This window comes from Chenopodium album, chromosome 10 (assembly GCF_948465745.1).
Source record: "Chenopodium album chromosome 10, dcCheAlbu1.1, whole genome shotgun sequence".
Taxonomy (NCBI): Eukaryota; Viridiplantae; Streptophyta; class Magnoliopsida; order Caryophyllales; family Amaranthaceae; genus Chenopodium; species Chenopodium album.
Genome location: NC_137843.1, coordinates 36445151 through 36463940, shown reverse-complemented (window position 1 = coordinate 36463940; position 18790 = coordinate 36445151). Strand labels below are relative to the sequence as shown.

The 18790-nt window shown below is 35.4% G+C and overlaps 1 pseudogene across 1 annotated transcript in view; it reads left to right on the top strand.

Annotated features, from left to right (window-relative positions):
* LOC145563901 (uncharacterized) overlaps nt 1–18790 on the top strand; it is a 30598-nt pseudogene that overhangs the window by 6097 nt on the left and 5711 nt on the right. The window contains exons 6-10 of the transcript XR_014094667.1: nt 233–354; nt 697–763; nt 6218–6268; nt 16139–16191; nt 16334–16542. The product of XR_014094667.1 is annotated as an uncharacterized LOC145563901 (transcript). The remainder of the gene's footprint in view (nt 1–232; nt 355–696; nt 764–6217; nt 6269–16138; nt 16192–16333; nt 16543–18790) is intronic.

Sequence of the window (18790 nt, the reverse complement as noted above, 5' to 3'; positions counted from 1 at the left end):
ATAATTTGGTTATCCTTTTGTATTCTTTTTTTTTCCAAGGAGGAACTTGAATCTTGGGGTGGGGGTTTGAAAAATTGAAAGGGGAAAAATGGAATCACTAAACTAGACCTGAAAATAATCGATGAATTTGGATTTGATGAGTACAAGCAATTTTACTCAAGAGGCCACTAATGAGTACCCAAAGTGTTGATTTTTATGCCTAGTGTCATTAATTCTATATTTCTTTTTCCAGTTCCAGGTCTCATCAATGCATGTTACTTTTTCGAATGAAAGTCAGTGGCAGAGGATGAAAGAGAAGGGCTTCCTTCAGAGAATAGGCATGCAATACCACTGGAAAAATCGGAATTACAAGAAGTAAGTGAAGCATACTTGATACAATTACTACTATATGCATCCCTCAACTATACATCTAACCAAGAAAATAGAACAAAGGATGTAGTTGTGATATTCTGACAATTGGTGGAGCATAGGATTGGCTTAAGTGGTAAATATTGCAATTGGCGGACCTATAATCAAAGTAAACCCACTATATGCATTGGCCTTAAAGACTATAAAGGTTATCCTAGAAGTGAAACTTCCAAATATTAGATTTCCCCTGACCTAACTAATTGTGTCTACATTTCTTGTAAAAATAATTTTACATTGCATTGAATTCTTAGCTCTGATGCGGGTTCAATTGTTTTTCATTGGCAACAGTTTTGATGGATTTTTGATGGATTTGAAGCAAAGCAAAAGAAAAAATATTCGCCAGGAGCGTAAAAAGGTCAGACCCATGATACTTGGGATATCCTCTCTCATTCTCCTAGGCTATAAAAAAATTGATTTAATAAAAAAAAATGTCAAATAGCGTCATTCATGGTTCAACGTTGGATTTCAATGGTGAGGCTTCCAAGCAATTGCTTCTCTTCCGTTGGCAAATTATTCAGTAGTTGTAGATGCCAATTAGTTTAGTACCATATAACCTCTCAAAGAAATGAGTATGAGTCACTTTGGCCTCACTTGGCTCGTTCTCCTTAAACTGAGCATCTGAATGCCTTTGTGGGCAAGTGGTATCCCGAAGGCCTTGCATGCCTATGCGGGTTGGTCAACGCTTATGCCTCGGTCGGCCAAAGTGGTTGTGACAATATCCCAATCAAACTTAGCAATACCAATGCTTTTGCTTTCAGGGAAGAAATCCAAAATCTCTCCGTCACTTTAGGGGTCCATGTAGCCCTTTCCTTAGGGGGCATTGTCTTTGGCTAAATGTACGCACATATTGCATATAATTTCAGACACAAGTATTATCAACAAATTGGGAGATTAAAACAATAGGAATATTAATTCAAGTGCATATACTCGTATTCAAATTCAATTTTGGTCAAATTTAATTATGGAGTAGCTAAATTGATACTACTGCTAGAGAGTGCTAGCACATCTTTTTCCTTTTTGATAAACTCAGCAATTCACTCCTTAATTTGTCAGTTTATGATATTGATTATTGGCTAACCAATGAGGACTTAAACTCTTCACTGTTTAGCACAAAATGGCAGACAATAAGATTACTTTAACATAAAATGAGGTTCTTATTGTATTAGCTAGGCTAAACAAACGTCTTTGGTAATTACTCTGTAATATAAACTATACTAGTCCTAATATCGGTTTACATAATGCATTCCATCTATGCTAAAAAACTTTGCAGATTATTATGTTTAAACTTTAATGAAAAATGAGCTATTAGCCCCCTATGCTAGCTTACAAGTCAGTATATATAGCTTTTATAGACCACAGTAATACACAATTACACATCCCTAAATAGCATGGTATTGTACTCATTGCTTAAATGTTAGAATACTAGTTTTGTTTGTTAATCTCTATTAATATTTTAGTAATTAACAAAGATTAATTTGAAATATATTGAAAATTATTAAAATGTGCTTAAATATTCGAATTCTAATTTTGCTCACTAATCTCTATCAATATATACTAGTAGTATTAATAAAGATATATTATAAATAAATTAAAATTTTATATCGAAACATGACTACTACAATTATTCAGGTCGTTGTACCATCAAATCTATTATACTTGAATCACAAAGACATACGAGAAATTTGACAGGTAATATTTTAAAGAATTTGGAAATTTTACTCCATTTTGTCATCACGAATTCATATATCAATACATGTCATTGAATTGCAAATGAAAATTGACAACCAAGATACATTTTGATAAATTGGTGTATGTGCTAATTTAATACCTAGTTATATAATTATTGTAAACTAATAAGTAAACCTGTAAATTAACAATAATCCTATATACATGGGTGAAGGTGATAATTACAAAGAAACTACTAATTATAAATAGAAAAACTTTCAAATTTTTATAAAATTATATGAAAGTGTTGACAAAGGATATAAACACGTCGTCAAGTGCCTAATTCTAAATCAAATAAAATTTATACAACCTAAACAAACCTAATACGAGTACAAGGCAAGCATAGGGGTCGAACCACAGGGAACGAATAAACACCACCAAATGTTATTAACTACTAAGCTAGTCCGGAATAGGAGATAAGTAAACTGAAGTCTAAAAATGCTAAAACAAGAAATAAAACATTAAGGGAAATGGTTTAGGTATAACATTCACTCAAACATAAACAAAGCCATAGAAGTTGAATTAATCATGAACTAAATATGCATGAATATCGATACAAGGGGTCCAATCTAGCCACCTTTCGGTGTCAATTGGCTTCTCCTAACATAGCCTCTATGTTCTCACATTAGAACCATATACTAGGAGGTGCAATCAAGTAGCAATCGATACAAATGATGCTAGGTCCGCTCTCGCATCATCAAGCAATAATTCACCCTCAATCAACTAACAACATGCATTTTGCAAGTAGATTGAAGAACATCAAGCATATAAAGACTTTAATAACAAACAAATCAACTCCAAACCCTAAAATATGCTCAAGATCCAACTAAATCACAACCATTCCCTTAATGGGGAAATTACTCACTAATCATACCAACAACAAGATTAATTAACAACTAACCAAGCATCAACATGATTAACAAGCAATACTAACAACTAAAACAAGAATTAAATAGCAAGATAAAGAGAAAAGAGTAAGGAGATTCTCATTGATTGAAGTTGAAGGTCTACAAAGAGGTTGATTAAGTTTCTTCTTCAAAATCCAAGTTCAACAATGGAGAAACCCTCACTATCTCTCTCTAAATTACTCTAACCCTAATCTAAACCTAGAGAGAGAAGCTCTCCTAAAACTAATTAAGAGAAAATGAATAATTGTTAATCCCCCCCCCTCTAATTACCCCAAAAGATGGGTATTTAAACTAAGGTAGAAAAACCAAATAATAAAAATAAGAGAATAATAGAAAATGAGAAATAAAGAGGAGACAAAAGAAAAATAAATGAGAAAAGAATTAAGAAAAGGAAAAATAAAATAAGAGGAAAAGGAAATAAATAAATAAAAGGAAAAGGAAAAAGAAAACAAATCCGACCCAAAAACCAAAACGTCAGACCCCAAATTAAATCCTCTTCCTCTTCGATATTTGGCTGCTCTCAACTTTCATCACCACCGTTCATCAACCATCAACAACAATCATCAACGGTAATCATCAAGCATCATCTTTCATCTTCGCTCTCTACCGTTCGATCTCACTAATGCCATGCGCGAAGCTCGTGCAATGGTTCAATCGAACCGAGGGTAGGTTCGACCGAACTATGGATTGGTTCGGTCGAACCATGGGTGTGTTCGATCACACCTCTTCAAATTAGAAAATTTCCAATGTCCCTGACTCTTTTGGCACTTCGACCGAACTCTTAAACGGTTTGCCCGAACTTGATTGATATTGAATTTGCACTAATTTTGGGGCTATTTCTTGTGTGAATTGGCGGAGGGTGAGCAGCAGCGTGGAGTGTGACGGTTTCTGTGGCCTGTGATGTTGACTGTTGCGAGGTGAGGGTGGCTGAAATTGGTGTGTGAGTGAGGGGGCGTAGCACGTGGCTGTTTATGGTTGCGAGAGGGAGAGATGGGCTACTGCTGTTAGTTGCGGTTGTGGCTGGTGCTTAGCGTGGCTGGACGGGTTTATTGGTGGCGATTGGAGGTGGTCTGGGTTGCAACGGGTTGGTGTTGCTTGTGATTGGTGGTGGAATGTGGGACTAAACGTGAGGTTAATTGGTGGGTGTGAACTGGAGCAGCGGAGTGGTGAAGGAGTGGGGTGTTGTTGTATGAGAGGGAGAAGAGATGCGTGGTTTGGTGGGGTGAAGGATGAGGTAAATAGAGAGGGGGAGTGTGGTGAAGGTTAATGTGATAGCAGTTTGGAGGGTAGGTGCGGGGCAGCAGTAGCAACATCATAATCGAGCCTTGCTTGAACTTTTTTAACTGCGTGCCTCAACACGAACACACCTTGAATCACATTCGTCGAGCTCCTACGACCCCTACACAAACAAAACCGGTGGGAGAAATCGAGAAAAATAAAATAAAATAAATAAAAATGGAAGTAGATAAAATAAAATAGAAAATAAGAGGAATAAAACTAAAGCTAGCAAAATTTAAATAAAACACAGACAAATAAAACTATGAAATAGACTCAAAACTAATAAAAATAAATAAAAGTAAACTAGAATACTTTCAAGGAAAAATAAAGAACAAAATAAAACAAATCCAAAGCAAATAAAATACGAAATAAACTACAACTAATTAAATAAAGAAATTAAACTAAAACACTCTAAAATTAACAAAATAAAATAGAAACTTTATTCAAGAGGAAACAATAGAATAAAAAGAAAAATAAGAGAAATCGAGTCCGAAAATAACTCTAAAACTACTCCCTAAGAGTGACATAAATGTCACTCATCAAGTGTATGTACTTACTTGAAGAATTGAGGGTGAAAATGAACTTAACAATTTTTTTGTTGAGAATTTTAATCAAATCTCCCCTTCGTGATAGAGTATTTGTAAATGAAAGATGATATAATGCCTTTACATGATGCATATGTGTTTTTATATTCATGAGTTAGTTACGTAGTTTTAGCCTAGAGAATGTACAACTAGCTAGATTACTCTTAATGATAAAGCTACATTTAGGAGCTACAAGCCTATAATTTAGGAGCTAACTTAAGCATATAATGGTTATGGTGAAAGGTAATTGTGACATTTTACATAAACAATTTCATACTTTATTATTAAAAATATCTAAGCTAAAATGACTATTCAGATTTTATCAAAAAAAAAAAAAAAAAAAAAAAAACAAAACAATGCGCTAAAAACCTTGCTAACGTAAAACAAACAAATAAGGAAGCTTTCCTAAAAGAAGTAAAATAAGTTAGATTGCTCAAAGAAACGAATAGATAAACATATAACCAAAGATACAAATGCATTCCATTAATGAAAGGATAGAGTCAAGTCTACCATTGTACAGGTTTAAGGAGAGGAGAGGTTGTTATATACACCTTGGTGTACTGTACACCCATGAGTACTTGTTCTTATTTTGATGATTGTTTTTCATTTTATCATGAAATGAAGAACAAAATCTAACTTTAGGATAGTTGAGTGTATGGTACACTCAGGTGTATATAACAAATTGTAGAAGGAGAGATTACCTCCATGATCATACAATTGGAAAAGACGAACGCTCTTCAATACATTCTAGATGATAAACTACACTATCGCTTGGCTAGGGGTAACTACGAAAGCTAAGAAGAAAACTTAAAAGAAATGAAATGTTTGTTGTTTAGTTGTTTATTGATCTCTTCCTTTGATCTTCACGCTTCTATTTATAGGCAAAATGGAGCAGTTATGGCCGACTCCCATAACTGTTGTGCGATTATGTTCTTGGCGCCAACTCTCTTTAAAATTTAAAATATCACTTGTCTCCAAACCGGCTTTAGCATTGGGCCTTTGTATGATATTATTCCAAATTCCTGTTATACCTCTACTAGTTCATCCCAAAGGCTTTTGCCGACTCTAAGACCCATTTTACTTGTTAAAGTCAAGAAAGTCGATAAAAGGTCAAAATTCTGAATTTTGGGTGTAACACAGTCACAAACAAATTTTGCCTAGGAGTATGTGTGCCCTTCAAAGTTATAAATAAAATGAAATAGACGTAGTATTTTGTTTAAATAAAACTATGTTGAGGAGAATGCTTATAACTGAATTGTTTAATATGATTATGAAAATTGAAATATTTTAACTTCTTGTTTCTATTTGTTACAGATTTCTGCACAAAATTTGACTATGAAGCGTCTTCGAGGATATGAGATTAAGGTACTCATTAGAAATAAAATTGCATATTAACCTAGTGTTTTTAAATCTGCCTAATTGAGTAACTTTTAAAAACCCCAGCCACCTTATCTAATAACAAAGCTAAATAAGTAGCTTTTAAAAAGACAAAGAGACTTCTAAGAATATCCTAGAATTCTACTCCAGCCACTCAGACCACATGATTGTCATACAGTGGCGTATCCAAGAATTCCGAATAGTGGGTTCGGAATCTTAAAAAACAAACGATGGTCATATATTAATTAAATATTCAATACATAAGTTCAAATTTTTTATTACAAATGGATGGATTACACAGTTAAAAAAAAAAACCTACAAAAGCATTCTTCGAGTTTTCATACTTTGAAAGCGTGCTAATACATTACTACTTCTATAAATCTATAATTCTATTGCAAAAAATTAATATTATTACACATAAAACAAAAATTCCAAGTCCCCAATAAACACAAATTTGACGATGTAAACTTCTTCTAATCATCAATTAAAAGACCAAGTAAAAATTTTAAATTCTAAGTTTCTACAATTCAATTTGTCAACAATTCAAGTATTCAACAATATATTAAAACTAATTAAACAAATCAGTAATTAATCTAATTATCACTAATTTACAAACAAATAAAGATTTAAGAATTAAGAGGAGTAAAGGAATAAGAGGACTGATAAAACTAATACTAAAGGATAAAAAAAATAATGTTAGATAAGTATGAAGCAAGTAAAATTAGGAACTCAATAATATTTCTTCATGCTTAACTCACGAAATATAAGAGCCATATATATAGGCTAACAAACAACAAATAATAAGCTAAAAAAGTGGAAACATAATGCCATGATTAAACCCACTAACAAACCCATTAACTTCTAAATTCATTTGACTCTCTAACTCAATAGAATGACCAACATAATACTCCTAAAATTACTGATCCAACTATGGACAACTTCCTAAATTATAGCTAACTTCTCATGCATGCACAACCCACTATTTTGAAGCAGTACAAGTACAACCAACAAGGACTCACGAAGAACGGAAGAACTCGAAAAGAAAAACCAAAAAATGAGGGCGGCTGGAATCGAACCCAGGACCTAAGAGGAGCCTCGCCACTCTATAAATCACTCCCTTACCAATACACCAAACTTACACATTTGATTATTTACCTCACAAAAATTTGTTTTAACCTTTTTTTTTTCTTTTATTTTAAAAAAAAATAAATTAAAAGTTATAATTTTCTTTCAAAAAATCTGTGGGTTCAATGAACCCCCCTAGATCCGTCCCTGTTGTCATAGAAGCATTGCGCCACCATTTCTCCCTCCTTATGCTTACCATGTCCTCAAAATTGAATCTTTGTCTTAAAGGTACTAACATTTGTTATATGTTAGCAACAACTGTTTCAATGCAATTGTTATATATTTTCCATTATAGGTGTTATTTGCTCTTGCTTATCCTTATATACAAGAAATTCTAAAGATTTATTTGTGGTGTTTGTGGATATAATTAAAGTGGGGATATTTTCTTATTTTTTAATTTGGGGACTTGGGAAATGTAACAAATATATTATATGAACAACAAATTTGAAAAAATCGACTACAATTGATATAAAATATAGGATGTTTTGATTTTAACAACCTTTTAAATATTACTCTATAGGATTTACTACCTTTGTAACTTTTTTTAGTACTTTCTTTTTTTTTTTTTTTTTTTTTTTTTTTTTTTTTTTTAATTCGCGAAGTTTTTCTACCTAAGATCATTTTCTGGCCAAATTCCGACCACGTAGGACCCACTTTCCGTGTTTTTTTTTTCCTCCCTTTTTGTTTGATTTTCAATTATAAAGAGATCCAAAACCCCTCTTATGATGAATTTAAACCCAAAACTCAGTAAACGTAATCTATAATGCGACATGAGCTTCATACCATCCACCTCCTTGGTTTTACTCGATTTTTACCCCAAAATCATAATCCATAACTATTTGCAACATTAACCAAGTTCGAATTTTGAAAAATCATATAAATTGAAGAAAACCACAATTTACATGCTACCATACCTTAAGGTTTCGAATGGGATGAAAGTCGGTCATTTTGATCTAAGAATAATATTTCCTCCATTTTTTTTTATTTGCACCATATTCATTTTTAAGAAGTTGTTTATTAATTGCATCATTTCCTTTTTAGGTATGTTTTTAAACACTTTTTTTTGTGTTAGCACACCAAATACTCATCTTACCATTACCCACATTAAAATTTACCCTTCTACATCACTTTTATACTCTTTCATTAGTCTGTAGTCAAAGGGGCATTTGTGATAAAAATGACTGCAATATGAAGTTAATTAAGGTTTGGTATGAGTTGATTGTTTAATTTGACTAAACTTTGACTTTAATTGTATATCAATGTATAAGAAAAAGGAAAATTTGTCAAGAATAAGTCAACTTTTGCATGACTAGCTCAAAATAAGTCAATCTTTCTGTTTCGGGGTTTTTTGTGTCACCCCCTTCGCCTGCAAAATAACGGAAGCTCCGGTTGTGCGGAGTTCCGCCTCCGACGATCAAGTTAGAAACGGTCGAAGTGAGGTAAAAAGTCCGGAAAGTAAAAGTAGATCTTTTCGGATTTCGAGATCTGGTGTTTTTGATATTGGACAATGGGAGAGCCACCCCAAAAGCTAGCTCAAGGGGAGGAGAGCCCATTGACCTATATAAACCCCACATCAGCCCCCCATATGACCGATGTGGGACTCAAGTCCTATACTTTTCAATGGACAGCCCTATAACATTCGTCCCTCTTTAAAGGACCGACGTCCTTGTTGGTCACGGCTGGCTTCTTCTAGGCCACCAATTCCATGGGCCACAAACTCCGTGGGCCACCACTACGAAGGTCGGCTTTGATACCAGACGTGCATCTCAAATAAGTTTCAGACACCTATTCACCACTTCTGTCTGGATGGTAAGCTGAAGATATCATAAATTCTGTACCATGTAAGGAGAACAACCCTTTCCAGAATTGGCTAAAAAAATAGCATCCCTGTCACTGACGATGCTTCTCGGCCACCCATGTAACTTGAAAACCTTGTCTAAATAAGTTTCAGCAACCTGTATTGCTGTAAAAGGATGAGGTAAAGGAATAAAATGAGCATACTTTCTCAGTCTATCCACTACTACAAAAAGCACCACTTAAAAGCACCTCTTTACCCAAAGACTTAGGCAAGCCACTGATGAAATCCATAGAGATATCCATCCAGACTTCCTCGGGAACAGGCAAAGGTTGTAACAACCCTGGTTTTGCAGCATTATCATACTAAAAAGTTTGACAAATTGGACATTTTCTCACAAATCTTCTAACATCCTTAGTAAGGCCCTTCTAATAAAATAATCTTTTGATTCTCTTGAGAGTTACTTCCCTCCCTGAGTAACCAGATTCTGGTGAGGCATGTAACCATTGCAAAAGTTTTCCTCTGAGATTCTCATCTGGTCCAACCAATATCTTGTCTTTTCTTCGCAACATCTGGTCTTGTATTCTGAAATTTTGAACCCATTCACAGCTTTGTAATTGCTGCAAAATAGACACCAAGTTGGGTTCTAGCTGGTAACTTGCTTTGATTAATTCTACCACATCAGATGAAACTACAGAAATTGACATGTATAACATCTCTGCTCCTTGAACTCTTGAAAGTGCATCTGCAGCTACATTTTCTTTGCCACTCTTGTATTGAATCTCGTGATCAAATCCCATCAACTTCGATAGCCAAAACTATTGAAATGGAGCTGAAATCTTTTGTTGCAGCAACCATTTTAAGCTTTTCTGATCTGTTCTAATTATAAAATGACCAGCAATCAGATATTGCTCCCATTTTTTAACAGCAAACACAATAGCTAACAGTTCCTTTTCATAAACTGACAATTTCTGCCAGCTTGGACCCAAGGATCTTCTGATAAAAGCAAGAGGGTGACCTTTTTGCATGAGAACAGCACCAATACCCACTTTAGAAGCATTGGTTTCCAGCACAAAAGGTACGGCAAAGTCTGGAACAGCCAAAACAGGAGCAGTAGTTAAGGCTAATTTGAGAGCTTCAAAAGATTCCTGAGCCTCTTCACTCCAAACAAAAGCTCCTTCTTTAAGAATATTTGTCAATGCCTTGCTAATGACAGCATAATTTCGAACAAATTTTCTATAATAACCAGAAAGTCCTAAGAAGCTCCTCAACTCTTTGACTGTAGAAGGGACTGGCCAGCTTGCAATAGCAGATATTTTCTTTGGATCAGTTTCAACACCTCTAGCAGAGATAAAGTGACCCAAATACTCTACCTTGTCGGCTGCATCACTTACTAGCCTTGGCATACATCATATTTTGCTGCATCAAACTAAATACCAAAGCCAAATGCTTTCAATGTTCAATTAAATCCCGACTATATACCAATATATCATCAAAAAAAACTAAGACACATTTTCTCAAAAGTGGCTTGAAGACAGTATTTATTCATCCATCCCTGAAAAGAGGCAGGAGCATTGGTCAGAAATTCATAGTGACCAGTATGAGTTTTAAAAGCCGTCTTGAATACATCATCATCATGCACTCTCAACTGATGATATCCTGCCCTAAGGTCAAGCTTAGTAAACACTGCTTAGTAAACACTGCTGCCAGACTAATTCATCAATTAGCTCCTCAATCATAGGAATAGGGAATTTCTCTTTTTCAGTTCTTCTATTCAATTCTCTATAATCCACACACAACCTCCACGTACCATCTTTCTTTCCCACCAACACCACAGGAGAAGAAAATGGACTTGAGCTATTTTGAATAATGCCTCTTTCCATCATTTCTTGGATCAACTGCTCAATGATATCCCTTTGTTTCAAAGAATATCTATATGGTCTAATGTTTACAGGACCAACACCAACTTCAAGTGGAATCTTATGATAAAAAATGACTCTGGAAGGAGGTAATTCAGCTGGTTCCTCAACCACTATGACAAAATCTTGCTTGAGCTTTACCAATTTAGGATGTTCAATCTGATCTGCACCCTGGACATGCTGCAGTTTAATTTGTTCTTTTACAGAAGAATCTGAAGTAGCTCTGACTTGTAAAAGACATAACTGAGCAGCATATTGCAGAAGTTTATCCGATGGTGTTCCCTCCACTACTCTCAATTTTGCAAGAGGGATACCCTTAAGCTTCAACTTCTTATTCCCTAGAGAAAACTCTATTAATAGCTTCTTAAAGTCCCAATTAATTGGACGTAAAGTAGTCAACCACTGAATCCCTAACATCATATCGCAACTCCCCAAAGAAATCAACATTACATCTGTGCTAAAATACTCACCTTGCATCTCCCACTTAAACCCATCACACTTGTGCTGACAAGCTATATAATTACCATCTGCAACAGGAGACATGGACGGCAAATTACATCCTAACTTTTGAGCTAAAGATAGATCCAAGAAGTTGTGAGTACTTCTAGAAACAATGAGAACATGCAGAGGCTTACCCTGTACCAGGCCTTTAATTCTCAGGGTATGAAAATTTTGGTTACTGGAAAGAGCATTGACCGAAATAAAAGGTTCCGTCAACACTACAGCAGCTTCTTTAAGAGAATTATTCTCATCAAACTCATCATCTTCACTGGAATCATCAGAAAACCCGTCACACTCGGGAATCTCAACGGTAAAAGTTGAGGCTCCTTGAAATTACACTTATGATTTCTATCATAAGGCTGATCTCAATAGTAGCATAAACCCTTAGGTATCTTTTCTTGCCTCACATCAGCAGGAATATATTTGTAGGGTCTTTTATATGTGTTTTGATTGTTAGCAGGGGTTGGATGGCGCTACATAATTTTGAGTTTTGGGAGAAACAAAAGCTGCAGGAGAAGATTTGTATGGCTTATTTTGATTAATGCTCAAAGATTCCTCCTGTAATCTAGCATATTCAATAGCATCAGCAACTAAATGTGGCTTAAAAGCTCTCACAAAAGGTTTCACACTAGCCTTTAGTCCACCAATGAAACTATCAAGAAAGTATGAATCAGGTAACACATGATTTTGTTGCAACATCAGGGATTTCATATTTTCAAAATCATCAATATATTCTTCAATGGAACCATTTTGCTGAAGCTTATTAAATTTCTCTACTACATTTACTCCACTTTCATCCCGAAATCTTGCCGACAAATCAATTATAAACTCAGGCCAATCAACATTTTTTCTCATAGCCAAATAGCTAGAAACCCAATTTTCAGCTTTGTCTATCATATTCAAACAAGCCAAATCAACTTTCTGATCAACAATTTTACACAAACTAAAGTACTTGTTACACTTCTTAATCCACATTCTTGGATTTGTTCCATTAGACTTAGGAAATTCGAGTTTAGGAACATACCCTTGGATTCTGGTTGGATTGAATCCATCATCAAAAGATTTGGGAGATTCTAACCTTCTTGGAGACTTTGCAGAATTCCTCTTCAATTCAGCTATCTTCAATTTCTCATTCATCTCATTGAATGACTGCATCATCTTCTGAATAGATTCTTCCAGCATCTTGTTATGAGATTGTTGAGTTTCCCACCTTTGTTCTTGCAACTGTAATTGTTCCTCCATTGCAGTCACTTTCTTAGACATTGCAGGAGCCAGAACTGCAATTCTTTACAATGAAACGAACTAGGCCTTGAACAATTTTGAGAAAAATTTCTGGGTTTAATTCTTGAAAACTCACTCAAGCATTTCAACAAGCACCTTAAGTGCATGAGCTGAGCTTCTGTGTTTCTTCAACAATGGTGAAAAGGGTAGAGTGGCAGCAGAAATGACTCTGATACCAATGTTGCAGGAGCTTTGCTCAACTGTAACTAACATTAGAAAACAGGGAAGGTAGGAGAGAGAGAAAGATTAGAGAGAAGGATAAGAGAGAGAAAGAAGATTGTATTAATGATTGGATGATCAATACAATATACAAGCTAGCTTATTTATAGTTTGATTATCAGGAAGTAATCTAACTAATTACTATTCTGTTATAGTTTCCTAACAACCGTAACAACTTCACAACTGACCAAACTTAGTTGTCAAGGTAAAGTATGACACGTGTCATTACGTGATTGGTCTTTTTTTTTAAAAAAAAATAATAAAGATTTTTTTGATTGATTATTTAAAAAAAAAATTCAATTTACAATTAAATTATTACATCAAAATAAATAAAACAAAATAAAAACTAAAAAAAAAAAAAAATAATGAAAAATCCCAGCCACCACCCACTACCAACCCCCTCCCCCATCCAGCGGCTGGTGGCTGTCTATCTCCTCCCTCCTTTGTTGTCGGCTACCCCATCCCCTCACCTCCCTTTCCTCATTCCCGTCCCTAAACCAACCCCCAATCCCTAAACCCAATTCCCAAACCCATTCCCGTCCCTTCGTGAAGCGCAACATGGATGTTGCAATAGGCGAGAAAGGTGTCGGCGAGGTAGAAAGGGACGACGTGGGTGTAAAGCCAGTCACGGCGGTGTTAGAGTGATTTGCGGTGAGAGAGTGGTCAAGGGTGTTGAGGATGAAGAGGAGGAATGAAAAAGGGGAGTATGAGAAGGCTCGAATGAGGTTTGGGTTCGGGTCTATGAATCGAACAGAGGTGCTTCTATGGTGGTTTACGGCGGCGGCGGTGTGCTCACCTCAGGGGTGGCAGAAAGTGGGTGGTGGTGGATTGTTATTATGTCGAGAGTTTTGGTCGCGATTGGGGGAACGGTCGCGGTATCACGGTAACGGTGGTACTGATGCGTTGATCGTGGATCGGCTCGCGGTTGTAGCGGTAGAAATTTATTTAAAATTTATTAATCTAAATAATAATTTAGGATTTTTTAATTATTTTTATATGGGCTTTAAATTGAATTATTACACTTTATGACCTTTAAACCATAAAACATACGTCCGCATTACTCCAAAGCTTGTTTTGCCTATTATTTACCCAGTGACAACAATTTATTAAAAACAAATAACATAAAAGGCCACCTGTCATAGGCTTATAGCAAGTGACCATTGGCCCACTATTGTCCCACCAACTTATTACTATACAACTAGAGTGTACCCCGGGTTGCTAGTTTGTATACTTCTTGCTTTAATTTAGCAATTATGTTCAACTATTTGTATAGTTAGTGTGTGCAGTGGTGGTTCGAGCGTTGCCTCAGATGTCACTTTTTTTTTTACATCATATGTATTTATATTCTATTCTTGTGAAAAATAGATGAATTATATTACCTCCATTTTACTTAATAAATAAAAGGGATATATAATATTATATGAAACTTGAAGCATTAATAATAGTTGGTTGATATGGTAAATGTATTACCTACATGTATTGGAGGTTATGGGTTCAAATCTTGTTCAAAGCATATTTTATTTTTATTTTGTTAAATGAAGTGGCTAGCTTACGTGGTGCATATACTTTGGATGATGACGTGACATTGTGATATAGCACACATAATTTGAAGAATGCCACGTGGCATCGTTCCTTTAAAAGGAACGCCTTTTAATACATAGTATAGATAAAATTAATAAAGCCTACCAAACTCATTCCCATTACTCTGTACTATTTACTTCAAATTACGCGTGAAAACCTCTTTACAGCTGTCCCACTTATTACTTTCTCACTGTTTCCTTGGTTCTGATTTAAGAAACTCGTCGGTTTTAATGGAGTCTCTCCATTTATATTCTTTTTTCCCTTTCTTTTAGTCTATAAAGTGAATAATTCTTATGGAAAATAACCAAATTTTAAGTCAACAACGTCGATGCGGCCGAGATTCATTTCGTATCGAGTGTATCGACCGAAATCTCGGCCTTTTGGAAAACGCCGTGCTAAAACGGGAAATATCGGATCGGTATGTTCAAAATCCGTTACAAACCGGCCGGTTTGCGACGTAACAGCTGCATTTTTATACCATGTCTAAAATTTTCTAATATGGTCTGTTTTTTACTTGAACAAGTAATAAGAATGGGTGGAGAGAACAAAGCCTAAATCAGAATTTGTTCCATTGAGCTTTATTTTGACCTTTTAATGTAACATCCCAATTAGAGGTAAATTGTCTTTACAAGATTATTTTTAATAAACTAAGCTATTTTAAGTAAATAAGGTAATAGTTAAAATAGGGGTGTCTTCATATAAGCACGTTGTTATATGTGAACTAAGAGTATTATGATATTGTTAATATGATATAGTGTGATCTAATGAGGGGATCAAATGGTAATATAGAACTAGAGAGGAAAAACAAGTCAATTAGGCAAGTATTTTATGCTGATTAATTTGATAATTTTGTTATATTTCCACTTATGATTTTAAGTATAGGTCATGTATATGAATTTTAACATCACGTACCCGTGTCCCCTTTTTTGGGGTTGATGTTTTTACGCATCCATTTCGTACCCGTATCAGTACCCGTTCTCGTGCAACCTAGGTTGTCAATTTAAGCATGCATAACTTGGCCTTAGGATGGGTGGTTTCTTATTAAAAAATTCTCCTGGGTGCACATGAGTGAGGTAAAAAAAGCCTTAGAAGTATGGAACTTTCAGCCACTATTTATCTCTGTTTGTCCTCTTCATTAGATTTTTTTTTGGGCTCTTCAAAAGCTGAAAACATCATCATGGTGGGACCTGATGAATTTTTTTTTTTTTTTTGGGTTATTTTCTAATTCATGAATCCTTACTATGGCTTTATTCCGTCAAAGTGTCAATGAATGGAGGGAGATAAGTGTTAATTTTCCAGAAAACTAGGACACTCAACTATTGTGGTAGCATTTAAGTTTTATCATGCCATGCATGCAATAACTAATATATTCTCCTTTGCTGTTATTGCAGGTTGCTTTAAGTTACTTTATCTGATTTTGAAATCTGCATTTTTCAGGCAAAACACTGGGACACCTTCTATCAATTCTACAAGAATACTACTGACAACAAGTAGAGTTCATGGCCTTGCATTTTTCCTACAGGAATTGCTTTTCTATTTAAAATAACTTTGTGCAGGTTTAACTTTTAAGTCATTTAATATTATACTTCAAATAAGGAGAAAAGTCATCTTTATGCTACACTTAATATGTAGGTGGGGTACTCCTTACTTGACAAGGGATTTTTTTCACAACATGGCATCAAAAATGGGAGATCAAGTGCTTCTAGTTACTGCTGAAGAACAGAATGAGCTTGTTGCTGGGGCTCTATCTTATTGGTGGTGGTACCATATATGGACGCCTATGGGGTTGTCTTCCAGAATCTTATTATCCAAGTTTGCATTTCGAAGCATGTTACTACCAGGTTTGCTTAACTTAACTTGGCATGTGAATATGTGATATTTCCCTTCGAAATTGATCCTGTAGGTTGCATTTTTTTTTTCCATATCAAAGTTCAAATTTTGTCAAAGGTAAAGACATAATGTGATATAGTGATTCTGAGTCTTTGCATGAATTTCTTTAACCATCCAGCTCCTTCCAATCAGTGCATTATCATTGTAGAGACTATTACAGGAATGATATATGTTAATTTAAGAATTTTTATTGTACTATCTTTGTCTGTTACTACTTTCTTATACATGTGTTAGTTGTACAAGCATTAGGATTTGTTGTTGATGGGAGTATGCCAACCTTTTCTGAGTCACTTCCAATTTTTACTCTTAATGGGGAATATGCCACTTTTTTCCGAGTCATTTTTAATTTTTACTCTGTCTGGGGAGTATGCTACCCTTTTCAGCTTTTCTACCGGTGCTACTGAAATTTGTTCTGTTATTACATAGACCTCTAAGGACGGTTCAGAATCCTTTTTTTTTTTCCTCTTCTGTTTATCTATTTCTTCCTCGTTGAACCCTTGTGTTTAAGTCCACCCATGTTCCTGTTAATGTTATACTTATTCCATTGTAGGCCTGTAATCAATTTATCATATTTGTAGTATAATGTTGATTCTTCAGCTTGCCTTAGCTCTTTTCTAATAGTAGAATCACTGTGTCATCCACTTAGTTTTTAGTATTCTGGCAATGCACTTGTGGTGTATCCTTTTGTCAAGATTTTAAAACCTGATAATCCTGATAGTGAAGAATATTTTGACCAGGCACTTTTGTCGCCAAGAGTTAATGGTTGCATAATTCGTTGGTATTTACTTCCTCCGTTTCTATTATTTACTTGACCTATAGTCCCATGGCACGCCACTTAAAGAGTAAATTAAAGAAGACGGAAGAAGTATGTAGCACAAATATGTTAACATAAATAGGGAAATTTTGACCTATAAAACCAGGGGATAAAAAATAAAAAAAAACGCTTGTCAAAAACTAAAAATGACTTACACAAGAATAGTCCACAAGTAAACAATAGGATGTCGAATCGGATGGATGGGCTTAATATAACATATAGCTACATCACGCTCGAAAGTGAAAAAAGAACTCCTGGTTTGAAATATGCCATCTTTTCTCACTTCGATCGCCCTCACTGCCCTTGGTCTTATTGAAGACGCTCCTTTGTGTCCGACCTTCCCTTTTTGGCGTCCCCCTTTCATTCACTTGATGCCCACTATCAATGAGTTATTTAAAACTTCATTATAAAGAGGGATCTTTTTTACTAGAAACTAAGGCTATTCAAAGCGTGGACTTAGTGGATAATTTTTATAGGAGCGGGACTATTCTTCGCATCGAAAAAATCTTTTGTTAATCGTTATTTCCACGGGTGTGGGTTCTAGGCAAGGAATACTCCATTTTCGGCTCGAGATAAGAAGTGAAATTTCAAAGAATAGAATGGCTTGAGTGAAAGCTAGAGTGGCACAAGACAGATTGAAAGCAAGGAAGGGTCAGCCAGCTTGGCCTGACCTTCCTAACCTTCCGAGAGCTTTCCTGACTGGCATTTCAACTAGGCTTGACTAAAAGGGGTTGCCCGGTTTTGATCTTCTTTGTACTTGTCTCGAGCTATAAAAAAGGCAAAAAGGGGAACAAAGGTCTTCTGAATTTTTTTGAGTGAAGAATGGCGATTCCTCAAAGAGAACCTTCCTGACGAAGGTTTACTCAACTCCCGGTTTAAACACCCTTTCTGTTCTGCTCATTCACGGAGTTTCACTCGCTGTTGGAAAGGCGGAATCACAACATCCAAGCTTTTGTCTCTCAACTCGCCTCTGACTTTGAGCTTGGTCCCTTCCCTTTCCATCCTCCTATTTGTAGCTCCACCCGGCTTTTCAAGACCGAGGCTGGCGCGAGGCAAGAAGCTACGATGCCGCGTTACGATCTGGTGCGACGATTTCCGAGAATGCATTCAAACGATTGTCACTGATTTGATTGGACTTCGTATCTAAGGCACTTGTTCCACTCCAAAAACCAATGCCTTGCCACTTGGACTACATGTGCAATCTGAGATGTAAAACGTAAAACCACCTGACCTTTCTGAGTCGCTTACTTTAGCTTCCCCTCCCGCCGCCCATGGAAAAAAATTCCTTTATTAAGCTTCCATACCCAAGTAAGCAAATAGGAATTACCATACTCTATCAAGTAAGTGAGTTTAAACTACCTTTTTTTTTCAAAAAAGAAAAGTAA